A 15,740-nucleotide genomic window follows, 5' to 3' on the forward strand; every position below is an offset into this window, starting at 1 on the left:
TTACCTAAAGACGTCTTTTTTGGTAATAACAAACTTGTTTTTTTAAAAAGGCTCATTTTTCTCAATGCGCCTGTAAAGTTTTTTAAATTGTTTCGTATCTGGTCAAATTGATATTTTTAAGAACTTCATTTTCAATTTGTAATAAAAGTTTACAACTTTATTTAAAAAAAAAAAAGTCAATGAACTGCAAGCACCTGTTAGTAAAGGTCTTAAATAATTAAAAAAAAAAAAAAAAGTCCTCAGGTTTGTGATGTAGCAATTCCACTTCTGGGAATTTGTCTTTCTGTCAGTTAGGGTCTAACCTGGAGAAGAGAGAGCCCTCTGGGTAGTCAGAGCACAGTTTCACGCAGGGAAGTGGTTTCCAGGGTAAGGTGAGGTCCCCAGAGCTGAGCACCATCAAAAAGCCATCAGGGCTGGGCTGAGGGGGCCTAGGTAAGAGATGGTGTTATCAGACCAGGGATGAGTGTCACCTGGCAGTGGCTGGGCCTCAATGGGCCTGCCTGGCAGTAGTGGGGCATGGAGGATACAGCTGCTGGGGACTGAGCTTCTCCCTCTACCCCTCTCCAGTGTCTTATCCATGTCTCCCATTGGACAAGCCTAGCTGGAAGTCAGGGGACACAGGAGCCTGAGAAGCTCAGCCTGCTGGGGTCCACCCAGCCCTGTGCCACAGCGGAACTGCAGGAGGGCAGGCAATGGATCTGAGCCCTCACCAGCCCAGGGAGGAAACCTAAAGTGAAACAATCAATATGTAAATGCTTGCGAACGGGTAGATGAAGTCATGAATTCTTGTACCTAATTGTACTTAATTATAAAGATTAAGTTTGGACTTAGGAGCCGTGAGGTAATCAAAAACCTTTCCAGAAAAAGAAGTCCTGGAAAATATACCAGGAGAAGGATAGGTGGAATAAAAGTTAGCGTTAGGATAAGTAAAAATAGACCATGTACTTGTAAATGATAAGAGAAAGAGAGAAAGAACCCTGTTGAAAGTAGATAAAACCTGCCAAGACAAACGACAAATTACAGTGCATGTTCTCACAAATGAGCTGGGCCTCATTTATAAAAGCAGAATGTCAAAATAATTGCCTGTGAGATGTGACATGGGATGGGAGCAGTGACAAAGAATCAGAGAAAATATACTCTTTATCCTGAGGTCTTACCACACGCCCAGGCACAAGTTCAGTGTCTTGTGACGCTGGAGTCCGTGTCCTGATAGATGACAGAGAATAAAAAGTGAAATTGACAAAGAAACAGTCACACACGAGATCACAGGGAAGCTGTGGTGTAGGCCCTTGGGGACATTATCAGAACAAGATAAAAAATAGGCAACTCGAATAGAGGACTAACAAAGGACAGCCTAATTTTTATTTTGCCGAGAAAAGCCTAAACAAACAAAAAGTATGAACTACAAATACCATATATCACTAAAGAAATAGGAGCACAAAAACCCAATCTCAGAATAAGGCCAGGTCTTTCATTGAATTCATTTAGATAAAATCTAACTCATTACATTGTCTTATTTTTCTCCATCTGCTACAAAGTGGTAGCAGATTTTATGAACCCTGAATTTCTTCCTATTCCCAGGATTCTATGATCCTGGTGTGTTTTATTAAAGCAGTTTTTGTTTTGTGTCAGGCATGAGCTGAAGGGATTATTAGGGTTAAGGGCAGATTTAAATTTAATTGGCATCCAGCCAGATGAATGACTTGCTGTCAGTCACCATTGAAGAACTCTATTGGTTGGGGGGTGGGGAGGGGGATAAATCTTCTTGGCAAAAGGAAAGAGGAAATGTATCGGCCATACCCTCATTCCCAGCAGCCTTCTTCACCATGTTTGTACCAGATGAACTTACCTTTCTTCGGCTGAAACTCTCTGGACCACACTTAGCACCTGGCCCAAGAGAATCAATCTCTAAATTGGTCAGAAATTTAGGGAGTGGCCTAGTACAAGAAACACTGTCCAAACAGGAATCATGATAGCTAAACAGACTCTTGCTTATTTTTTGGGAATTTGACTATGAGATATATGTGGAGAGAATTTAGTTCCTCATAGCGCTGATGGTGGTACTGTTGTCAAACCGGAGAATCCTGATACCAAAAGAGTTAGCAGCTTTCTTGGCGGCTGAGTTCGGCAGTGTGGCTCTGTGAGTGGTTCCCAAAAGCTTAATCCTGAGTCCTTTTCCCCTCCCTGTGACTCTGTTAGCCATTTATGAACTGTAAATAAAGCCTTTCCTGCTTAAACTTGTTAGAGTGGATTCTGTTCTTTGATACTGACTTCTGACTGATACAAATGTAATTGCTGCATTAAAAGCATTACAGCCTTTTGGGGAGACAGGCATGTAAACAAATCCGTCAGGATAATGCTATAATTCAGATATGCACTGAGCGTGCTGGGTGCACAAAGGAGCAAGTGCCTAAGCTTAAGAAAGCCAACGAATGATTCACCCTGAAACCTGAATACCATCTAGGAGATCAGCAGGAAGACAAGAAGAGGACATTCAAGGCCAAGGAAATGGCAAAGGTGCAGAAGATGAGAGAGTAGGGTGAGAGCGTCGGATTGAGGGACAAGAGTAATGAGAGGAGACACTGGCCAGGTCGCCTGTGGGTGCTAAATCAAAGACCCACGGACCTTAGAGCCGTAGGGAACTTCAGGCATAATCTGCGGTTGCCCATTTTGGTTCTCACATGTGCACGTAGTGAAGCTAGAGAGATGAAATGACCAGCTCAAGACTAACAACCAGTCTACAGCCATAACACCCTGAACACGCCCACGATCTCGACTGATCTCGGAAGCTAAGCAGGGTGGGGCCTGGTTAGTACTTGGATGGGATTCTGTCTGGGAATACCAGGTGCTGTACTTTGGGGGAAAAAAGAAAACACTAACAACTAGTTTCATAGTCTACCCTGGAGCACAGGTCTTCTTCTAACTCCCAGGTCAGTGTTGTGTTGGGTAATATGCATGGTCTTCTAAATTTGTCATGTGTTGGTGACTGTTACAACATAATGGCGAAGGTGGGCAAGTGACAAAATATTTAAGGAGCAAGAAAGGAGAGAGAGCTGACAGGGGTGAAGCTGATTGGAAGCCCCTTGTGAGTACCCCGAGCCGAGGTGGCAAGAGCCCTTTCTGACTGTCGTGCTCAATGAGCCTCAAGGGGCCATCTGCAGGGGATGCTGGGGGCAGAGCCCTACACGTCAGCCCTTTGCCTCTGCATGGCTCCTGCGGGGCAGTGGTCCTGTGTGAGGTAGTCATCGTGACTCTGTCCTATGAACCAACAAGCACCCAGTACCCCGGCCACTGGACATGAAGTAAGAAAGGAGAGGGTTTGGGTAGATTTGCTCAAATCTGTGATGGCTTTTACAAAAAGGATTCCAGGAATCATGCTCTCTCCTTCATCTCCCACATCCAGTATCCATTTATCCATCTCTTCACTATCCCTCCCTCCCTTCCCTAATCTGTTGATATTTCTCTGTAGCTATTTATTCCTATATCTGCAGCTACAATAGCAAATACTTACCTAGTGCTTACTATGTGTCAGGCAGTGCTCCAGGTGCTTTACATAGATTAACCTAATTAATGTAGTCCTCACAACAGCCCTGCAGTGTAGGTATTATTATTTTTATTTCATTTTATAGGTGAGGCAATTAGACACAGAGAGGCTAAGTAAGTTGCCTAAGGTCACACATCTTATGTTTATCCGTCAACTGACCTTCTTGCTGACATCTCTTCTCTTTCCTCAAAGGTGACTCTTTCATCCCACTGATCACCAAGTTTGTTGGTTTTATTTCCTAAATACCTCTCAATTTTCCCCCTTCACTCTTCATCCTGCTGCTGTTTCACCTGGTACAGGCTTCCTCCCCAGGCACCAGCCATCCCCAGTTTTGGGTGCTCATAGTAGTCTTCTAGCCAGTCCTCCGATTTCACCCTCCCCTTCCACTTCCTCCACACTGCATGAATGTATCCTCAGCACAGGAAAGGAGATTTTTCTAGAACAGCATTTCTGAAGGGAACTGTTCCAAGCGTGGAAGAACATCTAGCATGCCTGGCCTTGGACTACAAAATGGCAACAGCCCCCCTCAGTCATTGTGAGAAACAAATGCCCTAGACATTTTCAAACATCTTAGTTGAGAACCTCAGTTAACACACACACACACACACACACACACACACGCACGCACGCGCGCGCACACACACACACACACACACACACACACACACTCTAACGATCATTTCCCTTAAACCTGATTTAAAACCTTTAGATGTTTTTTTTTCACATTACAAATATTTATTAATCCCTTCCCCTGTCGGGCACTGGGCTGGGTGGTAAGAAGTATTGGTGAGTAAGCCAGACTCGGGCCCCTTGCTCATGAAACACCCTGTCTAGAGGGGATGAGAGATGCAGAACAACTACTCACAGATGTGTTCAATGTCGCACAGAGGTGCGGGTATGGGGCAACAGGACCCCCCTGAAGGGGGAAGGTGGACTGAGACAGGAGGCAGGACAGCAGAGGGACGTCCATCTCAACAGTCTGGACAAAACCCAGGAAGCCTGAGTCCAAGCAATGGTGGTGGGGATGGGGGTCAGCAGTAAAAAATGAATTTGGAATATATCAAGAGGGTAAAATTGGTAAAAAATTGGTGACCACTTATATCTGAGAAGAGGTGGGCAAGTGTCTAGGAGCATATAGGGTCTGGCTTGAGTGACTTCGATGACAGAGGAGCCATCAGTCAAGATCATGAAATAGAAGAAAACCGATTTAGGAAGGCTGTGTGTTCACTCACGAGTGTGGAGAAAAACAATGGATCCAGTATCGACCAAAGACCATGAGCAGGAAGGAGATGGGCAGATGAGTGGCTATGGATGGGTAAAAGTCCAAGGGAGGAATTGTTTTTATTTATTCATTTATTTACTATCTTTATCTGTTTAGGCAGAGCAAAATATTTTTTTGCTGCTCCCAGCCAAATGCCTTTTGTTCGAGGAGATCAGAGTCCGCTTCAGGTGGGTGCTGGGAAGTAAGGGAGAGAGCCGGGCATGTTGACAGTACAAGGGAAGGAGCCAGAAAAGAGGAAGAGGTTGAAGACAGGGAGCGACGGGCATCACTGGGGGTGTGTGAGGTGGGAGACAGAGCAGCAATCCTTGGTAGGGTCTTCAGTCCCCACAGTTACCTGGGGACAGAATTGGCAAGAAAATCTTGCTGGGGAAACGAATTGTGCCAATTATTCAATTAGCTGCAATTATGAAAAGTGGCATGATAGTTGGTTCTCAGGGGAGGCTGTGTCTCAGAAAGGATGAATTAGTTGAGCTCTTTGATGAGAATCTGATTGCCCTCTCCCATCATTAAGCTGAGCTCTGATCATCCCATAAGTCTCCTTTTAGGAGAATTGATTTAAATTGCAATTGATGGGCTCTCAACAGTAAATGCACAATCTGCAATCGCAGAGGTAGGAGGTGGAGAGTCATCTTCCCTCTGCAAAGGAAAGTCTTTTTGCCTCCTTGCTCTTGTTTGCTGACTCCAAGGACAACTTGGAGAAATGTTCTCTTCCCTCAAAAGAGGCAAGAGCTCAAAACCCAACACTTCTGTTTTGGTGAGAGAACAACTCTGCCGACTGCAGTATATTACATTGTGGAAGACTGCAGGTTCTTTACACGTAATTATGCAGCTTATGTCATTATGTTAGACTCTCAATTCTTTTTAAAAAGGGAAAGACAGTAGCTTCTCTATGTCCCACAGCCCTTGGCTCACCTATCTGTTATGGAGTTTATCATATTATACCGATTTCTTTTTTCATGTTCATTATCCCCACAATTCTGTAGATTTTTCAAGAGCAGAGAGCAAGTGTTATCATCTTCATGTCCTCTGTGCCTAGCACGGGCCACTCATGGTAGGTGCTACCACTATTTAGTCAAATTATTCATGAATGAATGAAATTGCTGAAGGGAGGAAAAAAGAACACCAGTATATAAACACTGGTTATAACTATGTATTGAGAAATATGTGTATTTTAGCAAAATACCAAACGTGTATTTGGAGTTAATTTACAAAAAATGAAATATGCTGCGAGTTTTTCCCCAATAAAGCTGTATTTAGAGGGTTTTTTTTTTTAACTTTTTGCTTTAAAACAATTTTAGACATACAGAAAAGTTGCAAAAACAGAGAATTCATATATAGGATCAGCTTGTTTCCCCAAATGTTGACATTTTACATAGCCATAGTACCATTATAAAAAATCAGGAAATTAACATAAATACTATTAACTAAATTATAAACAATATTTGAATTCTACCTGTTGACCCCCTAATGTCCTTTTTCTACCCCAAGATACAGGCCAGTTTCCCACATTGCATTTAGTTGTCATGTCTGCTCAGTCTTTTTTCAATCTGTGACAGTTCCTTAGTGTTGCCATGTGTTTCATGACCTTGACATTTTCAAAGAGTAGTGGTCAGTGATTTTGTAGATTGTCCTTCTTTTGGGTTTGTCTGATGTTTAACGTGATTAGATTGAGGTTATATATCTTGGGGAAGAATGCCATAGAAGTGATGTTGTGTGCTTCTCAGTGCACAGTATCCAGGGCATATGATGTCTGTGTGTGTCAGGACAGGTAATGTTAACCTTGATCATTTGCTTAAGGTGGTATCTGCTGATTTCTCCACCATTAATCCATATCTTGAATGAGATACTTTGAGACCATATTTATAAGCTGTCTTTCCTTTTCACCCACTGATTTTTAGAATCCATCTTTCCTGTGACAATTATTACTATAGTACTTGCCTAATGATACATTTCTATTTCCCTCCTTTCTTCTACATTTTTAAATAAGAATTTTTCTGTATGGAAGAATCATCCTTCTTATAAAAGTTAGTTAATTAACTAGTTAATTAGTTAATAATGGCAAGGACACATGGATATTCATTTTATTTTATTGAGTATGATCAATTCCTTTTTTTTTTCTTTTTTTTGAGACAGGGTCTCTGTCTTTCATGCTAGAGAGTTCAGTGGCATTATCATAACTCACGGCAACCTCAAACTCTTGGGCTCAAGAAATCTTCCCACCTCAGCCTCCTGAGTAGCTGGGACTACATGTGTGCACCACCATTCCCAGCTAATTTTTCTATTTTTTATAAAGACAGGGTCTCATTATGTTTCTCAGGCTGGTCTTAAGCTCCTGATCTCAAGCAATCCTTGCATGTCAGCCTCCCAAAGTCCTGGGATTACAGGCATGAGCAACCATCCCTGACTAAGAATAATCAATTCTATCATTATTTACTCTGTTCCATCTTTTCCCTTTGGAAGCCACCTCTGGTTGTCTTTTCTGTTTTTGACAAGCTCCCATCTATTTTTCAAGCACTTCCTGTTTGGCCATGATCCAAGCCCCCATTCTGTCTGTAACCTCAAGTTAGTATGTAAGATTCTGCACCCCATCACTCTGTGGTTCTCCCTTTGTGCACATTCATAAATTTGTAAGTTTTTCTCCAATTAATCTGCCTTTTGTCAGTTTATTTTTCAGTAATCCTTCAGAGGTCAAAGGGAACGTTTTCTCTTGGCCCCTACACATGTAAGCTCCCTTTAGTCTGTGACATCATTCTCCATACTTTTCACTCACCCTTTTCCTGAACGCTTCAGTCATACTAAACCATCGGAAGTCTTTAAGTATCCTTTGCTTGTTTGTACAGCTATCTTGTGTGTATACAAGCCTGCTGCTTGGAATGCCCTTCCACACTTGATAGAGTCCTTGTCATTCACCTGACTGGTGTGACCACCACCTCCTCTCTGTGAGCCTTTTCCAAACCTCAATTAGAATTTACTAGTTACTTCCTCCTTGTGCACCGCAGTCACTCTTGTATTGCTGCACCAAACATATTCCATTGTTGTTACTCATTTATTGGCGTGTTGAGAAGAACAAAATGCTTGTTTTAAATTGGTTTCAGAATACCATTAAGGAGAGAACTGTTTTTATGTCTTCTTTAATGAGCCATTTTTATTTAGATATAAAAAGCAGAGTGACTCCATAACATTGGAGGATTTGGTGATAGACACATTTTTATTTCCCAATGGACTATGAGTTCCCTGAGAGCCGGGATTATGTCTTTTCCATCCTCCATCCCTGGTAGGCATGCATTGGGCTTTCAATAACATTTGAATGGAATTTGGACTCAGTGTGCTAAACACTGTTATATTACCTTCATCCCACTGGTAGATGGTGGTAGATATTGTGAACTAAAATAAAATCTTAAGGCTCTCCCCACCGGCCGACTGAATGGACCCCCTCTTGGCCAAGGGGGATATCCTAAAACTAAATTGCCTGCCACAAGGAGGGAGTTCAGACATGCCTCATCATGCCTCCTCCCTTCTTGGAGATATCCTTTGTAACCCATTAACAGGCCTAAGGCTATGCAAGACAAACCTGCAGGTCCTCAATTTACACAACAAATATATGTCCAGTGGCTTGTCTCTGATTAACAGACCTCCTTACCTTAAAACATTCCAAACCTTTAGACAAAACTCCATGTCTTTAACCAATTACAAGTCAAAGAATCTTTAAACCCACCTATAACCCGTAAGCCCCCCCTTTCCAGATGACCCACCTTCTTGGACCAAACCAATGTATGCCTCCCACGTATTGATTTATGACTTTACCTGTAATCCCTGTCTCCCTGAAATGTATAAAACCAAACTGTAACCCAACCACAATGAGTCCACTTGCTCAAGGCTTCTTGGGTGTGGCTCCAGGTCATGGTCCTCAAATTTGGCTCAGAATAAATCTCTTTAAAATTATTTTACAGAGTTTGGCTTCTTTTCTGTTGACAATATCAGTCAGGGGAACAAAATGAAAAAAACATTACTATTAAGAGCTGTTTGAAAGACAAATTCTTTTTTAATACATTGCCACTCTAGAAAAAAAATTTGTTTCCTTGGGGCCATGGTGTTTTATTCTGAAAATAGAATAAAAACTTCGAAATCAAAACAATCCTTTCTGATTTCATGAAAATTTTGTTATTTTTAATTGTTTTCTATGTGAAAGTTATATGCAGCTTGAAAAATAGTTCTTGTGGCTCCCAGGGTGACAAGACATGTGAGTTACACATGCTTCGCAAGCCCCTGGGCTCAAAACTAGCGTGAGTTAAATACAACTCACATGGCAGTTAATGTATTAAAAAACTAAGAACTATGTGGAACAATAACCAAGTTAACTTAGTGATGAGATCTATTAACCCTGCAGTAGAAAAATGAGTCTAGATGCCAAAAACAGGTCTGGAAGCCAAAAGTCTGGGTAAGGAGAAGTTTTGTCCATCTATGCTTGCTCTCCCTGGACAGAGGCAGAGTTAATCTGAAATGAAAGTCTTTGAAGGTGGAAGGAAATCATCGCTGCACTGATCTTGGTGGAGTTCTTAGGACCAGAAACCTATTCCTTGGAGGAAGGAAAAGGTTAGCCGTTCTCTCTCATTCCCTGGGAAACCACTGGAAAGAGAGGGAGAGAGAGGAGCAAAGAGTTAGGAGGCCTGGTCAAATCTCCTAAAACATACTAGTACAGACCTCCCAAAAAGGAAACCAATGGTATTGGGAAAAGAAAATAACTTTTATCTGAGGAATATGAGTCCTTTTAAGTTATCAGGCCCAGAAGGATATTAAAAAGAGACAGCATTTACATCCTCCCTTGAGTTATGTATTCATCGTTTGAAACTGCTTGCTATTGCCACAGTAGCTATAAATTAACCTAACACCACCACACCAGACACTATAACCCGCACCCTATAGCTTAACAACATATAGCCAATCACTAATCAATGTTACTTCTGTAAACCAATCAGAATCCCTGACAAGTGACGTTGTATCCACCTTCTCCCCGTCTCCCTTTTTTGCCTTTAAAAGCCTGCTTATAACAAAGGCCTAACAAAGCTCGCATCCAAGGTACTTGGGTCTGAGCCTTCCTGGCCACTGTCCTCACTTTGGCTCAAGTAAACTCTTTAATTTACATTTTGTGCCTGAACTTCCTTTTTAATCTGACAGTATTTACTAGGGTATTAACTCTCTATAAAAAACAACAACAATGACATTTAGCAGAATGTACCAGGTCAGTCTAGGATGGCTTATGATAAACACATCTGGAATCTATGGATTTATTGGACATAGCTTCCTGGAAAATGTCATGTAAACTATGTACCTAGATGAGTATAAAATTGAGATGTTTTATGACTTAGGTTTGGTTTTCTTTTTTTTAGTAATGCCACATGCATCTTCTTAGAAGCCCCATGTGTTCTATATGGGCCAGAGCACATTCTAATGTAGGAAGAAAGGACCAGGGAGCAGCTTTGATGGACCAGGGTGTCCAGGACCCACCTGTACCTCACAATTACCTGTTTCCTTGAAGTCACTAGTAATGCTTGTTACTGGGTAAGATCTCCGACTCCCGTGAGTGCACAGATGTTAACTTGAACATTGGACTCTTATAGGCACTCTATATATTTTTTATTTCCCTTAGTTTTTAGAAATATTGCTTTAAGTGAGATAATATTTGTGAAGTCCTTAGTGCCTAATGGTAAGCACTCAATAGCTAATAGCTTATCCTTTTTCTTGTTGTTCAGAAGTGTAAACTTGTCTCAGTTATGCTGAAGATAAAACAGGAAAATGGAGGGCACTCTGTGTGCTGGCATTCGGAATAGAATTCCACAAAGTATACAAGCTCAAGATCAAAGAGCTATGGAATGCTTATATAGCCTTTCCTTCCTTTTTGGAAACTTTTCCATCAGGAGCTCTTCTCTGCTTGCTCCTAGAGAATTTCCCCCCCAAAGCCCACAGGACACTCATGGTAAAGCTCTGAAGTCATGAGGTCACCCAGGTAAGGGATAAGGTACCATTCCCCAGTTAGTGCCACTCAGTGCAGAACATGGCTCTAAAGTCTGCAAGCTCAGCTACCTGATTTGTTAGTGCCTCCAAAGGGAATCCATTTTTTAGGGGCAGACTCACATTAACCAAAATCACAGACGCTGAAGTATGCAAAATGAAGCATTGATGTATTTATTTATACGAAAACTTGAGTTGTTAGGGAGGTAGGACAGCCCTGTTCTCCGGCTAAATCAAAAGGTCACTTGGTAAGTAGGCATTCATTACAAAATCTTTGTTTAGTGTTTACTATGTGCCAGACAGCATTTGAAGGCAGAGATTATATCAGTCAACAGTATTTAAAAATCCCTAAGGAAGAGCCAAGAAATAAGTAAACAACAATTAAAACTATCTTCAGATAGAAGCCCTATAAAGAACATAAAACAAGATAAGGAGATAGGGTATATTGGGTGACAAGAGGAAGGCACATTAGTTAGGAAAAGCTCTCAGAATGACAAGAAAAAGCTGGCCACATGAAATAACAGATGCAAAGGTCCTGAGGCAGACAGAGTTTGGCAAGTTTGAGGAAAGAGCAAAGGCCAGAGTTGCTATGGGAAAGTGAGGGCGGGGCAGAGTGGACACAGAGTGGTGACAAAGCAGAGAAAGGAAAGGTAGGTCAGATCTCACAGGACCTCAAGGGTTATCATTCTGAGTTAGGGCACTGTTCTGTGTGTAATTCAAAGCAATTGGGTGATGTCATGCAAGAAAGTCACTGTAGAAATGATATATATGAAAATATATGTACATTATATAAATGACTAAATGATATGTAAACATATATAAATGATATATACTATATGTATAAATTATATGTGTGTGACAGTATAAAGAATGAGAAGGCAGAGTGGAAGCAGGGAGACCAATTGGGAGGTCATTGCAGTGGTCCAGGCAGGAGATTAAGAGCCATGATGCATGAAAACAGAAAGATTCACAAAACATTTTGAGAGTACTGTTGACAGGGCTCCTTGGTTGAATGTAGAGGAAAGGAAAGAATCAAGTGTGCTTCCTGGGCTTGCATATTCAGAAAAAGGTTATTAATGCTGCATGATTTGAATTGTTTAGATATCTGGGCATTCACCTGCTGAATCCTTCTCTGTTTGGGCCTCCAAGTCTAGAGACATGGACCAAGACGCTTCCTCTCCAGGCACATTTGTGGTTGGTGAGCACTGCCAATACAGCCTTTGTGACCCTCTGTTTCCGTGCATCCATTCAGTTCATTCAACCAGTATTTACTAAACGCCTCCTGCATGGCTAACACCTTTTTAGGTCCTGGGAATATAGCAGTGGGGAAACATCACCATTGAATATGGACAGTTCTTTGGGAGAGTTTGTGCTCTATAGAAGAGAGATGTTTCCCATCCCTCCCTTCTCTTGGGCTCCCCTTGCTCCAACATACCCACTCCCCACTGGCTATAAAGCTTCCTTTGAGTCACCTCTCTCCAAATCTACCACCCATCCCCGGGCTCCACACTGATATCCTCCCCAGTCTTATGCCCTCAGTTTCTCCAGGCACCCCTGTGGTTCCTCCGTGCCCGCTCCCCCACCCATGGACATGTGGCTCTCATGACTTGTTCCTAATCTGGTCTGGTAAACCAAAGGCCAGTCATTTTGCATGAGGTGGGGCTGGGATGATGTAGGGGATGAGCTGAGAGACTGTGGAAAACAGCAGAAATCTGGATGAGCTCAGCACAACCCAGGAAATCCTTCTAAAATATTATTACCTCTATGGCCAAAGAGCCAGCCTCCCTCTCATTATCTCCTGCACCTGAACCATGAAGGGGATTGCAGCGTTATGAAGGGGACTGTTTTCTTCCCAGTGATTGGTACTGACCAGATTTCAACTCTTGTTTGTTGAGTGGTCCCCCTCCCAGATACCTGCTCTTTCCCTCTCCCCGATCTCAGTAAGAACAAACCATTTTATATTTGCACAACATTTTGCAAGTTAAAACTTGCTTTCACCTCTCTGACAAGATCTCATATCAACTTTAAACAACCCTGGAGAAGCAGACAGTGCAGAGACCTTTATGCCATCTGCACATGTAGTGGCTTGTCTGAGGTCACAGAGTGAACATGTCCAGTGGTATTTTCACTGTGTTATGTTACCCTTTTACCCAAAGCTTTTTAAAGAGCATGTTCTCAGTAACTCTCATATCTCTATGAATATGCACGGATCTGCTCTATCTGAATATGGAAAATGCCCATAATCCGAATGCATGCAGCCCACACTGGCTCCTCTCTGAGATGTATTCCTGGAAACCATATGATAAAGTGGATCCAAGATTCCCATAGAAAAATGCAATTTCTGAGAATTAAGTTGCTAACTGAGGAGTCAGTATCAGTTGGATCATAGATTAGAATCAGAGTGTGTTGGAAAAGTAGTGCTGCATCAACTAGAATCTTCTCATTTGATTTACCACTTAAAATGGTAGATAATGGGATTTTAGAGAAAGAAGGAAACTTTGAGGTCATCTAATGCAGCTCATTTAATTTGCAGTTGAGGACCCTGAGACCTGGAGAGGAGAAGTGAATCCTGCAAAGTCGTACATATCTCTAAGGCAGTGAAGGAACTGAGACCTGAAGGAAGGAAGCCTCTTGTTCCCTGCCTGCTGTTCTTCCCACCACTCCACTCGCCTGCTTTATGAAAGTCCTAATTCAACACTCACAGATTATCTGAAGGACCCAATGTTGCTTTTGTTTTTTCGGCTTCAACTCCTGGTTCCTTTTCCAAAACTTGACGTGTAAATTACACAGAGAGATTTTTGAGCAAACAGTTTGATGAGTTTTCACAAATGTAACCACCACCTTAATCAAGATATAGAACATTTCCAGCACCCCAGAAAGTTCCCCCATGACTCCTTTGTAGTCATTTCCCTCTTCCCCACCTGACCACAAGCAGCAACTGACCTGCTTCCTATAACTACAGATTAAGTTTTACTCATGCAGAACTTCATATAAATGGAATCACACAGTATGTAGCCTACTGAGTCTGGATTTTAAGCAGTTATACTCAACATCCTACCAGCATTTTATGAGTGTTCCAGTTTCTCCACACCCTCACCAACACTTGTATGTTCAGTCTTTTTAATTTTAACCCTTCTGGTGGGTGTAGAGTACTATTTTGCTGTGGTTTTAATTTATATCTCCCTGATAATGAATGAAGTTGTGCATCTTTTCATGACTGATGTTTTATTAAATGCACATGGGATAATTTATAACTCCAGCCAAATGAAAAAACAAGCTGAAGTGTGATGGCATTGTCAGTCTTCTTAAATTAAAGTGCTTCTGCAGGGAAATTTGGATATTCTGGTTTTCTTTTCATAACTCTCCAGGCAAAGTTCAACTGATACTTCCTTTTCTCTCAACAAATTACTTGTGGCAAGCAGAGATATTTAGAAGTATGCCATTAGTGATTCTTTCTAAAGTAGTGGTTGTGCAATTAAGTATTGGATGATTTCAGTAAGGGCATTTTAGTTATAAAAATTTAAAAGAGGTAGCAATGGAGTGTAGGAAAAAGGACAGGCTTTGAAATCACAGAGAATTAGACTTGAATCCTGGTTTACAAAATACAAGTTTTACTTTTCTTGCCTGTAAAATGGAGACCTACTATACTAGTTCCTTACTGATGCTCTAACAAATTACCAAAAGCATGGTGGCTTAAAAAAAACAAATTTATTATTACCGTTCTGGAAGTTAGAAGTCCAAAATGGGTCCCAGTGGGCTAAATTCAAGATGGTGGCAGGGCCATGTTCCTCTGGTGTTTCCTCGCCTTCCCCAGCTTCCAGAGGCTGTCCATACTCCTTGGCTTATGGCCTCCTTCCCTCTCCAAGGCCAATGGCAGGTTGAGTCTTTCTCGCAACACATCTCGGTGCCTCTGCTTCCGTGGTCACAGCTCACAGCTCTCTCTCTGACTCCGACTCTGCTCCTCCCACTCTCACTTGTAAGGGCGGTTGTGATGACATCGGGCCCACCTGGATAATCCAGAAACTCTCCACATCTCCAGGTCCTTAACTTAATCACATCTGCAAGTCTTTTGCCATGCAAAGTAACATTCACAGGTTCACAGGTTCCGGGGATCAAGAGGTAGACATCTTTGGCAGGGAGGGTGCATTCTCATTATTTTGTGAACCACACCTGCTTTATAAGGTTGTTGCGAGGATTAAAAGCACAAATATATAAAAGATCTGGCTCATGGAGACTGTTCAAGAGATGAAAGCTGATGTTATAAGGTGAGTCAAGGTCGGCGCACAAGGCCTAAAGCCTCGTGGAGCTCAACAATTACCGTTCCCTTCCTGTCTTCCCTTGGAAAGGTCTGGAGAACGGTGGTCTCTTGAATTGTGTTCTCTGGCCAGGGTTTTCTCTGTTTGCATCAGTAAGGCAGGCTTGGCCCAAGGACAGAGGCCCAGAGGGGGAGTGCAGCAGTGTTCTGGAGGGGGGAGAAAAGCGGACAGACTATTTTAGCTTGGTGATAACAAGGAGCATTTAAGGTCACCTCGGACAGTTGAGGATTAACAGGCTGGGGTTCTGGGAGTACACTTGACTACAGCGATAGCAACCAAACAGCATTTCTCTGGCTATAACCCCAACCTGCACAACTGCAGGACCCCCAATCCTCACCCCCACCCCCACAAGAGCCTCCTGGTTGCAGTGGGGTGCCAGGGCGATGTAGAAGCTGTCTCTGCTGCAGTCTCCACATTTCTAACAGCTGCTCTCCATGAGAGGACCCCACCTGTGCTCTCCATCACCCAGCGCCTTCCTTCCTCCTCTGCTAATGCGCTGGCAGCCTCAGAGAAGCTTGGACACTGGGGCCGCATCCTAAGCCAGGCCTCCATCAGACCCAGGCACACCTAACCCCTCCAGGGCACTACC

General features: G+C 42.5%; 1 long non-coding RNA gene and 1 pseudogene across 1 annotated transcript; both read left to right on the plus strand.

Annotated features, from left to right (window-relative positions):
- Positions 1-2,736: 2,736 nt before the first annotated feature.
- LOC123647912 lies at positions 2,737-2,857 on the plus strand (annotated as a pseudogene).
- Positions 2,858-11,451: 8,594 nt separating this feature from the next.
- Positions 11,452-13,408, plus strand: LOC123647210. The gene is made up of 3 exons (XR_006738164.1): positions 11,452-11,485; positions 11,937-12,033; positions 13,369-13,408. It is a non-coding gene; the product is annotated as an uncharacterized LOC123647210 (long non-coding RNA).
- Positions 13,409-15,740: the final 2,332 nt, after the last annotated feature.

The sequence above is a fragment of the Lemur catta genome, chromosome 11 (assembly GCF_020740605.2).
Source record: "Lemur catta isolate mLemCat1 chromosome 11, mLemCat1.pri, whole genome shotgun sequence".
Lineage (NCBI taxonomy): Eukaryota > Metazoa > Chordata > Mammalia > Primates > Lemuridae > Lemur > Lemur catta.